Source organism: Rhinoraja longicauda, chromosome 1 (assembly GCF_053455715.1).
Source record: "Rhinoraja longicauda isolate Sanriku21f chromosome 1, sRhiLon1.1, whole genome shotgun sequence".
Classification (NCBI taxonomy): Eukaryota; Metazoa; Chordata; class Chondrichthyes; order Rajiformes; family Arhynchobatidae; genus Rhinoraja; species Rhinoraja longicauda.
In genome coordinates this window covers 70419923-70434922 of record NC_135953.1, presented here as the reverse complement: position 1 = coordinate 70434922, position 15000 = coordinate 70419923, and the positions used below count along the sequence as shown (strand labels likewise).

The 15000-nt window shown below is 42.7% G+C and overlaps 1 protein-coding gene across 2 annotated transcripts in view; it reads right to left on the bottom strand.

The window, feature by feature from the left end:
• The window catches only part of arap2 (ArfGAP with RhoGAP domain, ankyrin repeat and PH domain 2), a 325749-nt gene that overhangs the window by 288442 nt on the left and 22307 nt on the right, over positions 1 to 15000 (bottom strand). The window lies entirely within an intron of this gene.

Sequence of the window (15000 nt, the reverse complement as noted above, 5' to 3'; positions counted from 1 at the left end):
ATTAGATAGAGCTCTTAATGATAGCAGAGTCAAGGGATATGGGGAGAAGGCAGGAACGGGCTACTGATTGTGGATGATCAGCCATGATCATGGTGAATGGCAGTGCTGGGTTGAAGCACTGGGCCAAATTGTCTATTCTCTAATTGCAAAGTGTCACAATTGCACAGGGTGTCAGAGGCTATGCCTAGAGTAATCTACAGTTTTCACCACATTATTTAACCATGCCAGCATTAGAGGCAATTTAAAAGAGAAGCACCAGGCTTGTCCTTAGGGTGAAAAGGTTGGCCTAGCATTATGGTTAAAGATGTATTTGTATTCCATGAGAAAGTGGGATGATGAATGAGAAACAGGTCCTTCAGTCCAACTTGCACATACTGACCAAGATGCCCTATCTACAGCAGTCCAATCTGCATGTGTTTGGCTCATATCCTCTAAACCTTTCCATCCTGTTAAAATGTCTTTAAAATATTGTTATAATACCTGCCTCAACTATCTCCTCTGGTATCTCATTCCAAGTAACCATCACCCTCTGCATGAAAAAGTTGCTCCTCAAGTTCCCATTAAATCTTTCCCTTCTCATCTTAAACATATATCCATCCCCTGGTTCTTGATTCCCCAACTCAGGGTAAAAGTCTGTGCATTTACCCTCTCCATTTACCTCATGATCTTAAACACCTCTATAAGATTATACGCCTTTATAAGATCACCCCTCATCCTCCTGCACACCAAGGAATAACGTCCTAGCCTCTCCCTCTAACCTGGTCACATCCTTGTACATTTGCTCTGCACTCTTTCAAGCTTAACAACATCTTTCCTATAGCAGAGTGATCAAAACTGAACACAATACCTCAAATGCGGCCTCATCAATGTCTTCTATAACTGTAACATAACATCGCAACTTCTATATTCAATACCCTGACTGATGAAGGCCAATGGTAGAAGGACTAAAGGCATCCATTACTCTCTAAATGTGGAGAGGATTCAGAAATAAGAGGCACAAAGGGACTTGGGAGTGCTGAGGCCGGATTTCCAAAAGGTTAATTTGCAGGTTGAGTCATTGGGAAGGAAGACAAATGCATTCATGTCGAGGGGATTAGAATATAAAAGAAAGGATGTAATGCCAAGGCTTCGTAAGGCTACATGGTGAGGCCATATTTGGAATATTGTAAGCAGTTTTGGGACCCATATCCAAGGAAGGATGCGCTGGCATTGGAGGGGGTCCAAGGAGGTTTACGAGAATAATCCTGAGTGATGACTGGGTTAACGTGCGAGGAGAGTTTGATGGCTCTGGCCCTATACTCATTAAAGATTAGAAGGATGAGGAGGGGATCTCATTGAAATCAACCAGATAATGAAAGACATAGATAGAGTGGATGTGGAAAGGATGTTTCCAGTAATGGGAGAGTCTGGAACCATAGGGCACAGCCTCAGAATAAATGGACTTACCTTAGGGCACAGCCTCAGAATAAAAGGACTTGCCTTTGGAACGGAGGTGAGGAGGACATTCTTTAGCCAAAGGGTCACACTCGTTGCCACAGAGAGCTTTGAATGCCAAGACATTGGGTATTTTTAAAGTATATATTAACAGGTTCTTGATTAATAAGTGTCAATGTTTACAGGAGAAGGCATAGAATAAGGTTGAGATGGAAAAATAGATCAGCCATGAGCGAATGGTGGTGCAGTCTTGATGGGCCGGATTGCTTAATTCTGCTCTTATGTCTTATAGAGAGTTCCAGGATTTGGATCCAGCAGCAATAAACAGCTCCAAAGAATTATAGCTTTCAGAGAGGATGCCGGTCGACGAAGAAGGTTGAACAAAAGAGTTCAAAAAGAAAATGATTTAAGGCAGCATTTTAGCTCATCCCTTAAAATACATCAATCGAGGAGGAGCTTGGAACACAAGGAACAAATTAACTGGCAAACAATTTTTATTGTAACATTAAATATTTATCAGGAATTGAACATTACTAAATAAAAGGTAAAGGCTTAGAATGGGAGCAGAAAGATGAAAATAAAATGCAAGTTGCCATTGAAAGTGCAATGAAAACATTTTCAGAAAACATAGATGTGGATGGATGGGAAATAATAGTCGAGTTCATTGTTACATGCACAAGCACGGTGAAATAGAGATGCAACTAAAATCTTGCTTGCAACAGCATTGCAGGCATCTCATCTCATCTGCCTGCACATGATCCGTATGTCTCTATTCTCTGCACTTCCCTGTGCCTATCTAAAAGCCTCTAAAATGCACCTATCCCATCAGCCTCTACCACCACCCCTGGCAATGCATTACAGACCCCCACTACCCTGTGTAAAAAATAAAACTTGTCCCTCACATCTCCATTAAACTATCCCCCTCTCATCTTAGAGCTATGCCCTAATGTTGGACGTTTCCACCCTGGCAAAAAGATTCTGACTGCCTACCCTATCTATGCCCCTCTTAATTTTATGCACTTCTCCCCACAATCTTGACATTCCAGAGAAAACAATCTAATATATTCAACCTCTCCCTGCAGTTGAAACCCTCTTATTCAAGCAGAATTCTGGTAAAGCCCGTCTGCCCCCTTTCCAAAGCTTCCACATCTTTCCTGTAATGGGGCAACCAGAACTGCACACAATATTCCAGTTCTGCAGCTGATCTATATCCCGCTATATCCTCTGACAGCCTTCCTCTGACAGCCTTCCTCACTGTCTCAATTTTGGTGTCATCAGCAAACATACCAACACATCTATATACCAACGTCACCCATTCCTTCTCTCCCGAGATGCTGCCTGACCTGCTGAGTTACTCCAGCATTTTGTGAATAAATCGATTTGTACCAGCATCTGCAGTTATTTTCTTATAACACATCTACATTTATGTCTTGGTCATTTATATATATCATAAACAGCAGAGTCCCAGTACATATCCCTGTGCAACTCCACTGGTCTTGTAAAATGTCATAATATTTCCTACTGTAATAGATTAACGCTGAGAAGAGATTAGCATCCTTAAATTAGCAGACATGTGGTATTTACAATCTCACTCAAAACACAACCAATTCATTGCTAAATTATTGCTTTCAGTTTCTAACTGTGTGAGTTATGAAATTGCTGTTTCCTCCTTTAGTCATTCTCAAGTAGAAACATGAACAAGTAAAACTTAAGTGTTTTCATTCTTTCTTTAAATCGCTATCATTTTTGTAAATCGCAACTGTAGTTTGAAACAACAAAACGACCTCAACAAACAGGATTAAAAAAATGCAAATCATCAAATGATTTCCAAGCAAATTGCCCGAAAAGATGTGTGAGTAACAATGCTGACAGTGTACTTCTAAAGGATTTTTATTTTCATTTTTGTTAATTAGCACCTAGTGGGATCCAGTGGCCCCTGAGCAACTGTGAATAGTTTTTAAAGATCATCAATCTTTAATGCCCTATCTCCCTTATGCAATATCAATCCAACACTAGTTTAGCTTGGTTTAATTGTCATGTGTACCGAGGTACAGTGAAAAGCTTTTGTTGCCTGCTAACCAGTCAGCAGAAAGACAATACATGATTACAATCGAGCCATCCAGTGCACAGACACATGATAAAGGGAATAATGTTTGGTGCAAGATAAAGTCCAGTAAAATCTGATCAAAGATAGTCCAAGGGTCTCCGATGAGGTAGATAGCAGCTCAGGACTGCTCTCTAGTTGTTGGCAAAATGGTTCCGTTGAACTGCTGCGAAGAACTATGCAGCTCAGCATCAGCAGAAAATTCCACACAGGAAGTCTCCCTATTTAAGATTTGAACTTTATGGTGGCCCAGTGGGGAAGAGTTATATGGACAGCGATCTCAAAATCCCATTGTGCAGCTCTCACACATACTTTTACTCGTTCTGCAAATCTTGTGACTAAATGACCTCAATGTTATTAAAGGCTCACAGAACCCACTCTCCATTATCTACCATCACCACCACCCTCTAATCAAGGAGGCCATACTCCACACAACAGAAATCACCATTATAAAACATAACCATCTGGAATTGTTATTGCATTTTCATACAGAAGACATGCATGACATATGCTGGAGATGCAAATGTTCAGCTTCGTTTTAAGCTCAAGGGAAGGCCAAACTGTGCAATCACAGGGGATTTGAGTGATTCTTAGAAACTTGACAACAATTTCTAAAATGGATTATTGGCTTTGCTGCCCTGCCCTGAAATGCTAAAGCAAATATTTATGTTCAGGATTTCAGTAGTTTAACTGCAAGGCTTTGCTTGGGATTCCACAGTTCCAATTGATTCATGTAAAGTGTGAATTGATGTTAAATTAACAGATGTTAATCAATGAGTCAATTTATGATTTTTATTCTGTCTACTAGATTGAAAGATGGAATACAAAACCATTGTGAATCTCTGAAGCAGAATAGCAGGAATTAAAACAAGTTCCTTAAGGAAACACAGAAGCCAAGAAAGCCAATCCAAATTAACAAGATAAACAAATTTTGCAAAATGTAATTAGAGATGCGCATACACTAGTAGCATAATGATGAGTAGTTTATTATTTCCTACATGCAAGGAGAAATACAAAAGGCTGGTCTTTACCAAAGGCCTTGTAATAACTATGCATATCCAATCTCAGATGTTTACGAGAATATCAACTTAAATGTCCAATGACCCAATGCATCAATTACAGGAAAATAAAATTACACCTGCTCTGCTCCATTGGGGGCATGATTATTTCTGGGCACAGTTGAGAGTGCAGGAATATCACCTGGAACTAGGCATGTACTAGCTATTTGGCCCATTGAGTCCACTCTGCCATTCAATCATGACTGATCAACCTTTCCCTATCAACCCCATTCTCCTGCCTTCTCCCCATATCCCCTGACTCCCTTACTAATCAAGAATCTGTCAATCTCCGCCTTAAAAATATACATTGACGGCCTCCACAGCCTTCTGTGGCAATGAATTCCACAGATTCATCACTCTCTGACTAAAAAAATCCTCCTCATCCCCTTTCTATTGGTATGTCCTTTTATTCTGAGACTATGGCTACTGGTCCTAGGCTCTCCCACTTCTGGAAATATCCTCTCCATGTCCACTCTATCCAAGGCTTTCACAATCAGTAAGTTTCAATGAGGTCCCCCTACATCCTCTAAACAAGTACTAAGCAAGTACAGGCCCAGTACCACCAAGCACTCATTGAAACCTATTGGATAATGAAAGGCCTAGAGAGAGTGGATGTGGAAAAATGTTTCCAGTAAAGGGAGAGTCTTGAACAAGGGGCATACATAGCCTCAGAATAAAAGGATGTACCTTCAGAATGGAGATGAGGAGGCAATTCTTTAACGAGAATGGGGTGAATCGGTGAAATTCATTGCCACAGATGGCTGTGGAGGCCAAGACATCGGGTACTATTAAGGCAGAGATTGATAGGTTCTTGATTAGTATGCGGGTCAAAGGTTATGGGGAGAAGGCAACAGAATGAGGTTGAGGGGAAAAAATAGATCGGTCATGTTTGAATGACACTCGATGGGCCGAAGGGCCTAATTCTGCTGCTGAGTCTTATGGAACTCTGCTGTAGAACTTGGTGGATGCCCACCAATTCATGCATGTCGCAATAGCTGTCATTAATGCAGTGTGCAGCAGTGAGTCATCAGCACACTGCCAAAACTCAAGCACAACACTTCCAGTGTTTCTCTGCAGCAATTTGGTCCTTGTATTTAACTTGCGTTGAAATCTTGGCATCAACTATCAGTAGAGTGAAATTACTTAGATAGAGTGCTTCATCTCTAGAGATCCCCCCCCCCCCCCCCCTTTCCATTAGATATATTTATTTCTTTTTTTTTTAAGGAGCTATTGCATTAAAAAAATAAAACTACTTCTGCTCATCTTAGTACTTAAAAAGCCAACGGATCACAAATACATTTTGGATTCTTTAAACGGAAACTCTGTAAATATACCACCTGGTTTATTTCTGTAAAGTACAAGTTGTTGAATTGTGAAGAAAGACTCAAAGAGATTATATTTTACTTTTAACCTAATTTAGGAGTTTAATTTTCTTTTTCAAATAATAAATATTTTATCCTACATTTAACATAAACAACTTCTTCAATCTCTTGAGACAAATCACCGGAGTGTGAATAACTGGATCACTAGACAAAACCATTTGCACATACATTTCTGTTCCACAGTGCTTCACGTCCAAACATTTTGATGTTCTTCAAGGACGGCCACCATATCCGTTACAAGCACTAAATGTACTTTATTTCTTTTAGTTTTTGTTCAGAGTCACAGTGTGAAAACCGGCCCTTTAGCTGACAAAGTACATGCCAATCCATACACAAGTTCTATGTTATCCCCTCTGATACACTAGGGGCAATTTACAAAAGTTGATTAACCCACAAACCTGTACATCTTTGGAATGTGGGAGGAAACTGGTGCATGCAGGGAAAACTCAAGCAGTCACAGGGAGAACGTACAAACTCCGCACAGACAGCACCCATAGTCAGCATCAAACCTAGGTCTCTGGCGCTGTGAGGTAGCAGCTCTAATGCTGCACCACTGTGCTGCCCTGCACACATTGGGTCAAAGCCAGTACACCAAATTACTTGAAAGATCTCATCTGCAGTTGGAATTCATGAAAAGTAATTACTTCTGGCAGTGGATCCGCTACCAACGCCAATAGGGTAAATTATATTCTTACCTAAAATGAACCATGCAGCGAACACCACTTCTATTTCAGGAACTAAACATAGCACAAAAAGTAAGGAAATTTGTGTTTGGTAGATTATTTCTTTGTTGTAACAATGCTTCTTGGCAATAAATCTTATACCGTTGGAAAGCCTGTTTATTTCCCTTTTAAATGGTGCCACATTTGTAAGGAACATGCATCTGTGGGATGAGCAGCAGAGCTGAGTATATGGGATGCGCCCATGAAAAATTTGCCAAATCTTCTCTGCCAATGCCAAACAGCTTATTCTGCTGTTACTATTGACTCTTGTTTTGAGCTTCTGGTACCCCCAGGTGCTGACAAGAATGGGATGCCATCCCACAACAGTGTGTGACCAGGCTGGTGACCAGCATGAGGAGGAGGTGCCAGGCTGTTGTGGCTGTGTATGGTTCTTCCACACGCTACTGTGGCTCCTGTTTATTAAATGAATAAATTGTTAAACCCCCACCAATTCACACAACACCCTGATATGGAAATGTATCACCATTCTTTCATTGCCACTCGATAGAGATCTTGGAACACTTTACCTACCCAGTTGCATCATAACACTACTTTTCACCAAAGAGTGAAAGTCTAACACAGCCAAGAGTAGTCGGAAGTCAGAGGATTGGGAAACTTTCATAGGACAACACAAGGTAACAAAACAGGCAATACGGGCTGAAAAGATGAAGTACGAGGGGAAGCTGGCCAAGAATATAAAGAAGGACAGTAAAAGCTTCTTTAGATATGTTAAAAGAAAAAGAGTAGCAAAGTCAAATGTGGGTCTCTTGAAGGCAGACACAGGTGAAATTATTATGGGTAATAAGGAAATGGCAGAAGAGTTGAACAGGTACTTCGGATCTGTCTTCACTATGGAAGACACAAACAATCTCCCAGTTGTTCAGGAGGACAGAGGATCGAGGGGGGTAGAGAAACTGAAAGAAATTTTCACTAGGTGAGAAATAGTATTGGGTGGACTGATGGGACTGAAGGATAAATCCCCTGGGCCTGATGGTCTGCATCCCAGGGTCCTCAGGGAGGTGGCTCTAGAAATAGTGGACGCATTGGTAGTATAAGAAAATAACTGCAGATGCTGATACAAATCGAAGGTATTTATTCACAAAATGCTGGAGTAACTCAGCAGGTCAGGTGTAAGGGCGAACATTTGGCATGTGGCCATGTGGGTTTTATTGCAGGGGTGTAAAAAAGGTGTAAAAGCTCCAACTCGATTATGTTGCCAGGACATCCTGTTGTCAGCATGGAAGCGCGGTTTATGGCTAAGGGTGTCCTTTGATATGGGCAACTGGCTTTAAGGCTTTGATGGTTAGCCATCCTTTGAAGTGTTAAGAAGAACATCTTGCCATATGGACTGCCCTTTGTTCCCAAGAAAGAAGAGGTCACGATGGACACAACGGACACGGAGGTCCCGAAAGACACATAAAGATTTATAGGACATTATAAAACTTGCCATATAAGGTAGCAACGGAAATGTACTGGCACATGTATTAAGGGTATAAAATGTGTGTAATTGAGAGCATTCGGGGAGAGAGACTACACTGGCTTCCTAAGCTTTTCAAAACGCTTCGGTTTCTAGACTCTCTCCCACCTGGGTGAGTAGAATAAAGAGGTTAAACGAATTCGGTTGTCTGCCTGTTTTTTCTGATAGGCCACGGACTACAACATTTGGCGTAGTCGGCAGGATCTCTTTGGCACCGTCAACCACGAACGACTAAGCGGCATCGGTGGCTGAAACACGTCCGAAGGGGACAGAGTGCACTTCTCGACCGTTGTTCGAGACCCCGGACGTTGACGTCTTTCAGACACCGAAGTCCCTCGTTTGGGGTTGATTTCGTGTTCAACTGAGATTCACAGACGAACCGATAAGGAAAAGGACAAGGATAAGGATAAGGTTCCGGATTTGGAAGGTAAGGGGCTGTCACTCTTGTTGTCATTGTCTTGGTCTGGGTGCAATTAATATTTATTGGTAATATTTATTGGTAGTATTTATTGATAACATATTTTCGGATAATTGGCAATCAGACATATGGGACAGTCTTTGGATAAGAGTGATGGCGGTGCCCCTGGTACAACACCTGTGTTATTTATTTATTTGCTTCGTTAATGAAAAGATTGGGAAACTAGGCCTGGCCGGTGGGAGGTAAATGGAATGTAGAGACTATCAAAGAGGATTAAAGAATGGAGAGAGGGGGTGCAGAAGCGCCATCAGGAGTCGAGGGAGCGAAGTTGGAGGGAAAATGCAAGTAGTAGAGGGATATCAGTGTGTGATAGGTTGGGAATACCGAAAACATGCGATATTTTGCAAGCGGAATGTAAGGTGTATGATCTAAAACTTGACCGTGATAACCGAGCTCGAGATGAATTTAAAACCGGTACCAAAGGGATATATCCCGCACAACAACAACAAAAGTCAGAATCCGAACCACTGGAGTCTATAGCGGCTTTATTAGCTAATCAGGAACCCTGGACGTGTCCGATCCCCACAGCCCCACAGGCAGTTCCACCGGCTGCGGTGGTGCCAGTCCCGGTTCTACCCTCCCGCCAGGATATTCTGGACAACCCCCCGATTATGAAACAGCATCAGGGAATATGGATAGGTCCCAGACAAAGGGTCAAGTTGCGCCACAAATAAGAATCCGCACGATCGGCGCTAGAGATTGAGGATACTGCCTACCCTCGCCTTTTTCAGTACACCGCATGCTGCCCAGCAGGTTGAATTATTTGCCCTCACGCGGGCCTGCCACCTTTGCGTTGACCAACGTGCTAATATTTATACCGACTCACGATATGCTTTCGGGGTTGCACATGATTTTGGTACCCTGTGGCAGCACAGGGGCTTTTTGACTGCAGCAGGCACTCCTATTAAAAATGCCCTGTTTGTCTGAAATCTACTAGCGAGTTTAACACTCCCGAAAATCTTGGCTGTCATTAAATGAAATTCGCATACATCTGTCAAGGATCCCATTTCTTTCGGGAATGCATTGGCTGGCACATTGGTACGCACAGAGGCCCTGACCCCTGTCATTTTAGTTTCTTCAGGTGAACAACAGCAGCTTTCTGTAACTACCGCTCTGCCCAGTGTTTCGGAACTCTGCCAGCTTCAGGGGGATGCCCCCGAGGCTGAGAGACACCAGTGGAGCCAGGATGGGTGTTCCCCTCGTGAATCTGACTCGCTTTGGGTTACTGCCTCTGGCAAAGTTTGTGTCCCTAACGCGCTTTTACCTGTTTTGTTGCATTATGTGCACTCTCTTACCTATGCTGGTAAGAGGGGAATGTTGGATGTAATAAATGCTACATGGTATCACCCCAAAATACATTGGGGTTTACAAATTGATTTTATTGAATTGCCACGTGTACATAGTTACAAGTATTGCTTAGTTATTGTTGATGTGTTTAGCTGATAGATTGATTTTGCTATTGATGTTGCTATTTTGCTATTGTTACTCCCGCTATTAGGGGAAGTGCATTCAAGATCTATATCGGATTGTGGTTAATCTGTATTTACTTCATGACATTTATGTAAAGACGATCAGATGGTGTGCAGAGGAGGCAATGGCACAATACTAATACCCTGGAAGGCAGAAAGAATAGGACCCTGCTCAGGATGGTTTAATAAGACCAGAGCTAAACAATTGAGAGACCAAGCCTATTGGGTTGTACCCTGCGGACACTCTTTGTGCCAGTTTAATTTCCAATGCCTGACAGATGAATTTAGTTTTCCATGTAAGAAGCAGCAGCCATATCAGGGTCGGTCTAGACGAACTCGAGGGTTACATCAGTCGTCCCTACGAGAAGAGATGAGGGGAAGAATAGACTGGAAAGGGTAATGCAGGATAACACCTTTCTTTACTCCTATTCCGTGCCGCTTTACTATTGTCTTATTTACTGCCTAGTATTGAGAGCGATAACCATTTGCTCGGAGGGTGAGCTGGTGCTTTAGAACACCAGGTCTGCCCGGTTCTTTTTGAATCACTCAGAGCCCTGGCCCCAATAATTGGTGTACGGATTATGATAACCGATCAGATGACTGTGGATTTCAATGTTTTAATGGGTGGTCCTTGAGACCCTATCTTAATCAAACACAGGTGAATTGGCCCCGGATACAAGTTAATTCTCCTCATGACTCTCCAGAAACACCAATAAATACAACTTGTTTCTGTAGAATAGGATCTAGACCAAATGAAGTTAGCCTGTCTGGGATTCAGCACATGCACCCATATCAGTACTGCAGTTCCCCCAAGACCTCTTAATGGGACTTACTTAATATGTGGGAGCTGGGCATATGTCTGGTTACCAGGACTTTCGCCACGGTATGATCAGGGATCTTATGACACCTGGACAGGGTGCTGTTATCTAGCTTTTATAATCCCACATTTACGAATCATAAATCATCCTCTACAACATCCAGAGTGGAGCTCTAAACGAGCTGTATCGGAGTTTGAGAGGTTTTTGGTGGATTATATTCCCGAGATGGGGAACCGCTCGGGCGGGAACTGAAATTAGAAACTTAGCTAGTGCCCTGGAACAATTAGCAAATTGTACCGCTGATGGACTGTACAAGACTCAGGAACAAATAGGCCAGCTAACAACTGAAATGATGGCCCTGCATCTTGTCGCTCTCCAGAATCATATGGCTCTAGATTTCCTGCTAGCCGAGAAAGGGGGTACCTGTGCTACGATATCACCAATGTCGCAGGGCATGTGAAGTTTATAGAAGGTTATAGAAAGAGCATTTAGTGTTTGAGCCCTCTGAGGGGGTGCTGTGAACTGTTTATGTATGTGTTGTTATGTTTGTGTGCCATTGTATGTTTGTTCTTAGTACCTGAACTGATGTACAGCGCTTTGGTCAATGTGAGTTGTTTTTAGATGTGTTATACAAATAAAATTGACTTGACTAAGAAAATAGGGCCAGATTTAGCCCAAGATCGAATTAATGCTTCAGGATGGGATTGGTTTGGTTTAGGATATTTGTGGGGGCTGATTCTCCATTATGGCAGTATCATTGCGTTAATTGTTGTGATTCTGTTAATCTGTTATTGCTTCGGTCCATGTATATGCCAAATATTTGTCAATCAACCACTTTAAAAGACTGTGATTATAGTATAGTGATTATAGTATAATCAAAGAGGGGAATGTAAGGGCGAACATTTGGCATGTGGCCATGTGGGTTTTATTGCAGGGGTGTAAAAAAGGTGTAAAAGCTCCAGCTCGATTATGTTGCCAGGACATCCTGTTGTCAGCATGGAAGCGCGGTTTATGGCTAAGGGTATCCTTTGATATGGGCAACTGGTTTTAAGGATTTGATGGTTAGCCATCCTTTGAAGTGTTAAGAAGAACATCTTGCCATATGGACTGCCCTTTGTTCCCAAGAACGAAGAGGTCACGATGGACACAACGGACACGGAGGTCCCGAAAGACACATAAAGATTTATAGGACATTGTAAAACTTGCCATATAAGGAAGCAACGGAAATGTACTGGCACATGTATTAAGGGTATAAAATGTGTGTAATTGAGAGCATTCGGGGAGAGAGACTACACTGGCTTCCTAAGCGTTTCTAAACGCTTCGGTTTCTAGACTCTCTCCCACCTGGGTGAGTAGAATAAAGAGGTTAAACGAATTCGGTTGTCTGCCTGTTTTTTCTAATAGGCCACAGACTACAACATTGGCAGCATCTCAGGAGAGAAGGAATGGGTGACGTTTCGGGTCGAGACCCTTCTTCAGACTGATGTCAGGGGGGCAGGACAAAGGAAGGATATAGGTGGAGACAGGAAGATAGAGGGAGATCTGGGAAGGGGGCGGGGAAGAGAGGGACAGAGGAACTATCTAAAGTTGGAGAAGTCGATGTTCATACCACTGGGCTGCAAGCTGCCCAGTCGAAATACGAGGTGCTGTTCCTCCAATTTCCGGTGGGCCTCACTATGGCACTGGAGGAGGCCCATGACAGAAAGGTCAGACTGGGAATGGGAGGGGGAGTTGGAGGGACTCCTTTGCCTAGCAGAGCTGGTTCTTACCCTTAACAACTTCTCCTTTGACTCCTCCCACTTCCTCCAAACCAGAGGTGTAGCTATGGGCACTCGCATGCCTGCCTCTTTGTCGGGTACGTCGAACAATCCCTGTTCCGGGCATACACCGGCCCCATCCCCGAACTCTACCTCCGCTACATCGACGACTTCCTCTGCCTAGCAGAGCTGGTTCTTACCTGTAACAACTTCTCCTTTGACTCCTCCCACGTCCTCCAAACCAGAGGCGTAGCTGATTTGGAAGAGGGAAATAGAAGCAATACTAGCAAGTTTGCGGATGACACAAAGCTGGGTGGCAGTGTGAACTGTGAAGAGGATGTTAGGAGGTTGCAGGGTGACCTGGACAGGTTGAGCGAGTGGGCAGATGCGTGGCAGATGCAGTATAATAATATAGATAAATGTGAGGTTGTCCACTTTGGCGGCAAAAACAAGGAGGCAGATTATTATCTCAATAGTGTTAGGTTAGGTAAGGGGGAGGAGCAGCGAGACCTGGGTGTTCTTGTACACCAGTCACTGAAAGTTGGCGTGCAGGTACAGCAGGCAGTGAAGAAAGCTAATGGAATGTTGGCCTTCATAACAAGAGGATTTCAGTATAGGAGTAAAGAGGTTCTTCTGCAGTTGTTTCGGGCCCTGGTAAGACCACATCTGGAGTATTGTGCACAGTTTTGGTCTCCTAATTTGAGGAAGGACATCCTTGTAATTGAGGCAGTGCAGCGTAAGTTCACGAGATTGATCCCTGGGATGGCGGGACTGTCATATGAGGAAAGATTGAAAAGACTAGGCTTGTATTCACTGGATTTTAGAAGGATGAGAGGGAATCTTATAGAAACATATAAAATTATAAAAGGACTGGACAAGCTAGATGCAGGAAAAACGTTCCCAATGTTGGGCAAGTCCAGAACCAGGGGCCACAGTCTTAGAATAAAGGGGAAGCCATTTAAAACTGAGGTGAGAAAAAAAATTTCACCCAGCAAGTTGTGAATTTGTGGAATTCTCTGCCACAGAGGGCAGTGGAAGCCAAATCACTGGATGGGTTTAAGAGAGAGTTAGATAGAGCTCTAGGGGCTAGTGGAATCAAGGGATATGGGGAGAAGGCAGGCACGGGTTATTAATTGGGGACGATCAGCCATGATCACAATGAATGGTGATGCTGGCTCGAAAGGGCCGAATGGCCGAATGGCCTCCTCCTGCACCTATTTTCTAGATAGACACAGAGTGCTAGACACAGAGTGCTGGAGTAACTCAACGGGTCAGGCAGTATATCTGGAGGAAAAAGGATGGGTGACGTTTCAGACTGGAATCCTTCTTCAGACCTTTCACCACAACTTCAAATGGGCAACGAATAAGCATCCCTCCACCAATGACCACATTCTAATAGTGGATTACAAGATAATGCACCAAATATTTTCTTTTAACATTTTATTAGTACGAACAACAACATGGGCAGTCAATTGGCATTATTAAATAGCCCAGTAACCACATTGGGTCATAGCAGAAGATTATTACATTCAATTTTATTTCTTCTTATCCAATTAATTTTAAGATGAAACAAAGCCTGCTCTAAAACCACAGACAGGAAGTTATTTAATTACATAAAGCATTTAGCAATCAATATTGCCAACAGAAAAGTTGCAGATTGATATCATTTTAATTTCTATTGTTTTTTTCATACAAGAATAGTAATTTCATGGTTTCCCTTTCCGTTTACACTTGAAGGTTTCTCAGATTCTGTGACACCAACCAGCCTGTTGCAGAAGTGAACGCTGCAACCACCTTTACTCTGACTAATACCTAAACGTAGCGTTGCCCGGGGCTTTTATCAGAGATCCTCTATTATGTGCTTTGAAGACTGGAATGTATCATATTTCACCACATACATTTCACAACTTTGCCAAGCAAAAATCAAATTCAAATCCTTATCAGATGATATCCTATTCGACAAATATATTAAAATCATAAATTAGTGATAAAGTTTACAAATGGTTCTGTACCACAAGACATAATTTGCACAACTACTCCTTGAAACATGAATGCATGGAGCAACATCTTAAAGAAAAAGAAAGCAGTGTATACATGTGTATATCCAGTGGCCACCGCATGATGACCTTGAGAATCAACAGCTTCTGCCCAGTCCTGACTTCGCGCGACCAATCACAATATATTGAACCCCAAACCAGCCTGAAGGAAAGGGATCATCAAATGGGAGTCTGGATGGCCAGCGGCGAGGCAGTTGGGTCGAGGACGGAGAACAAAGAGAGAACAACATGACTCTAATGAGCA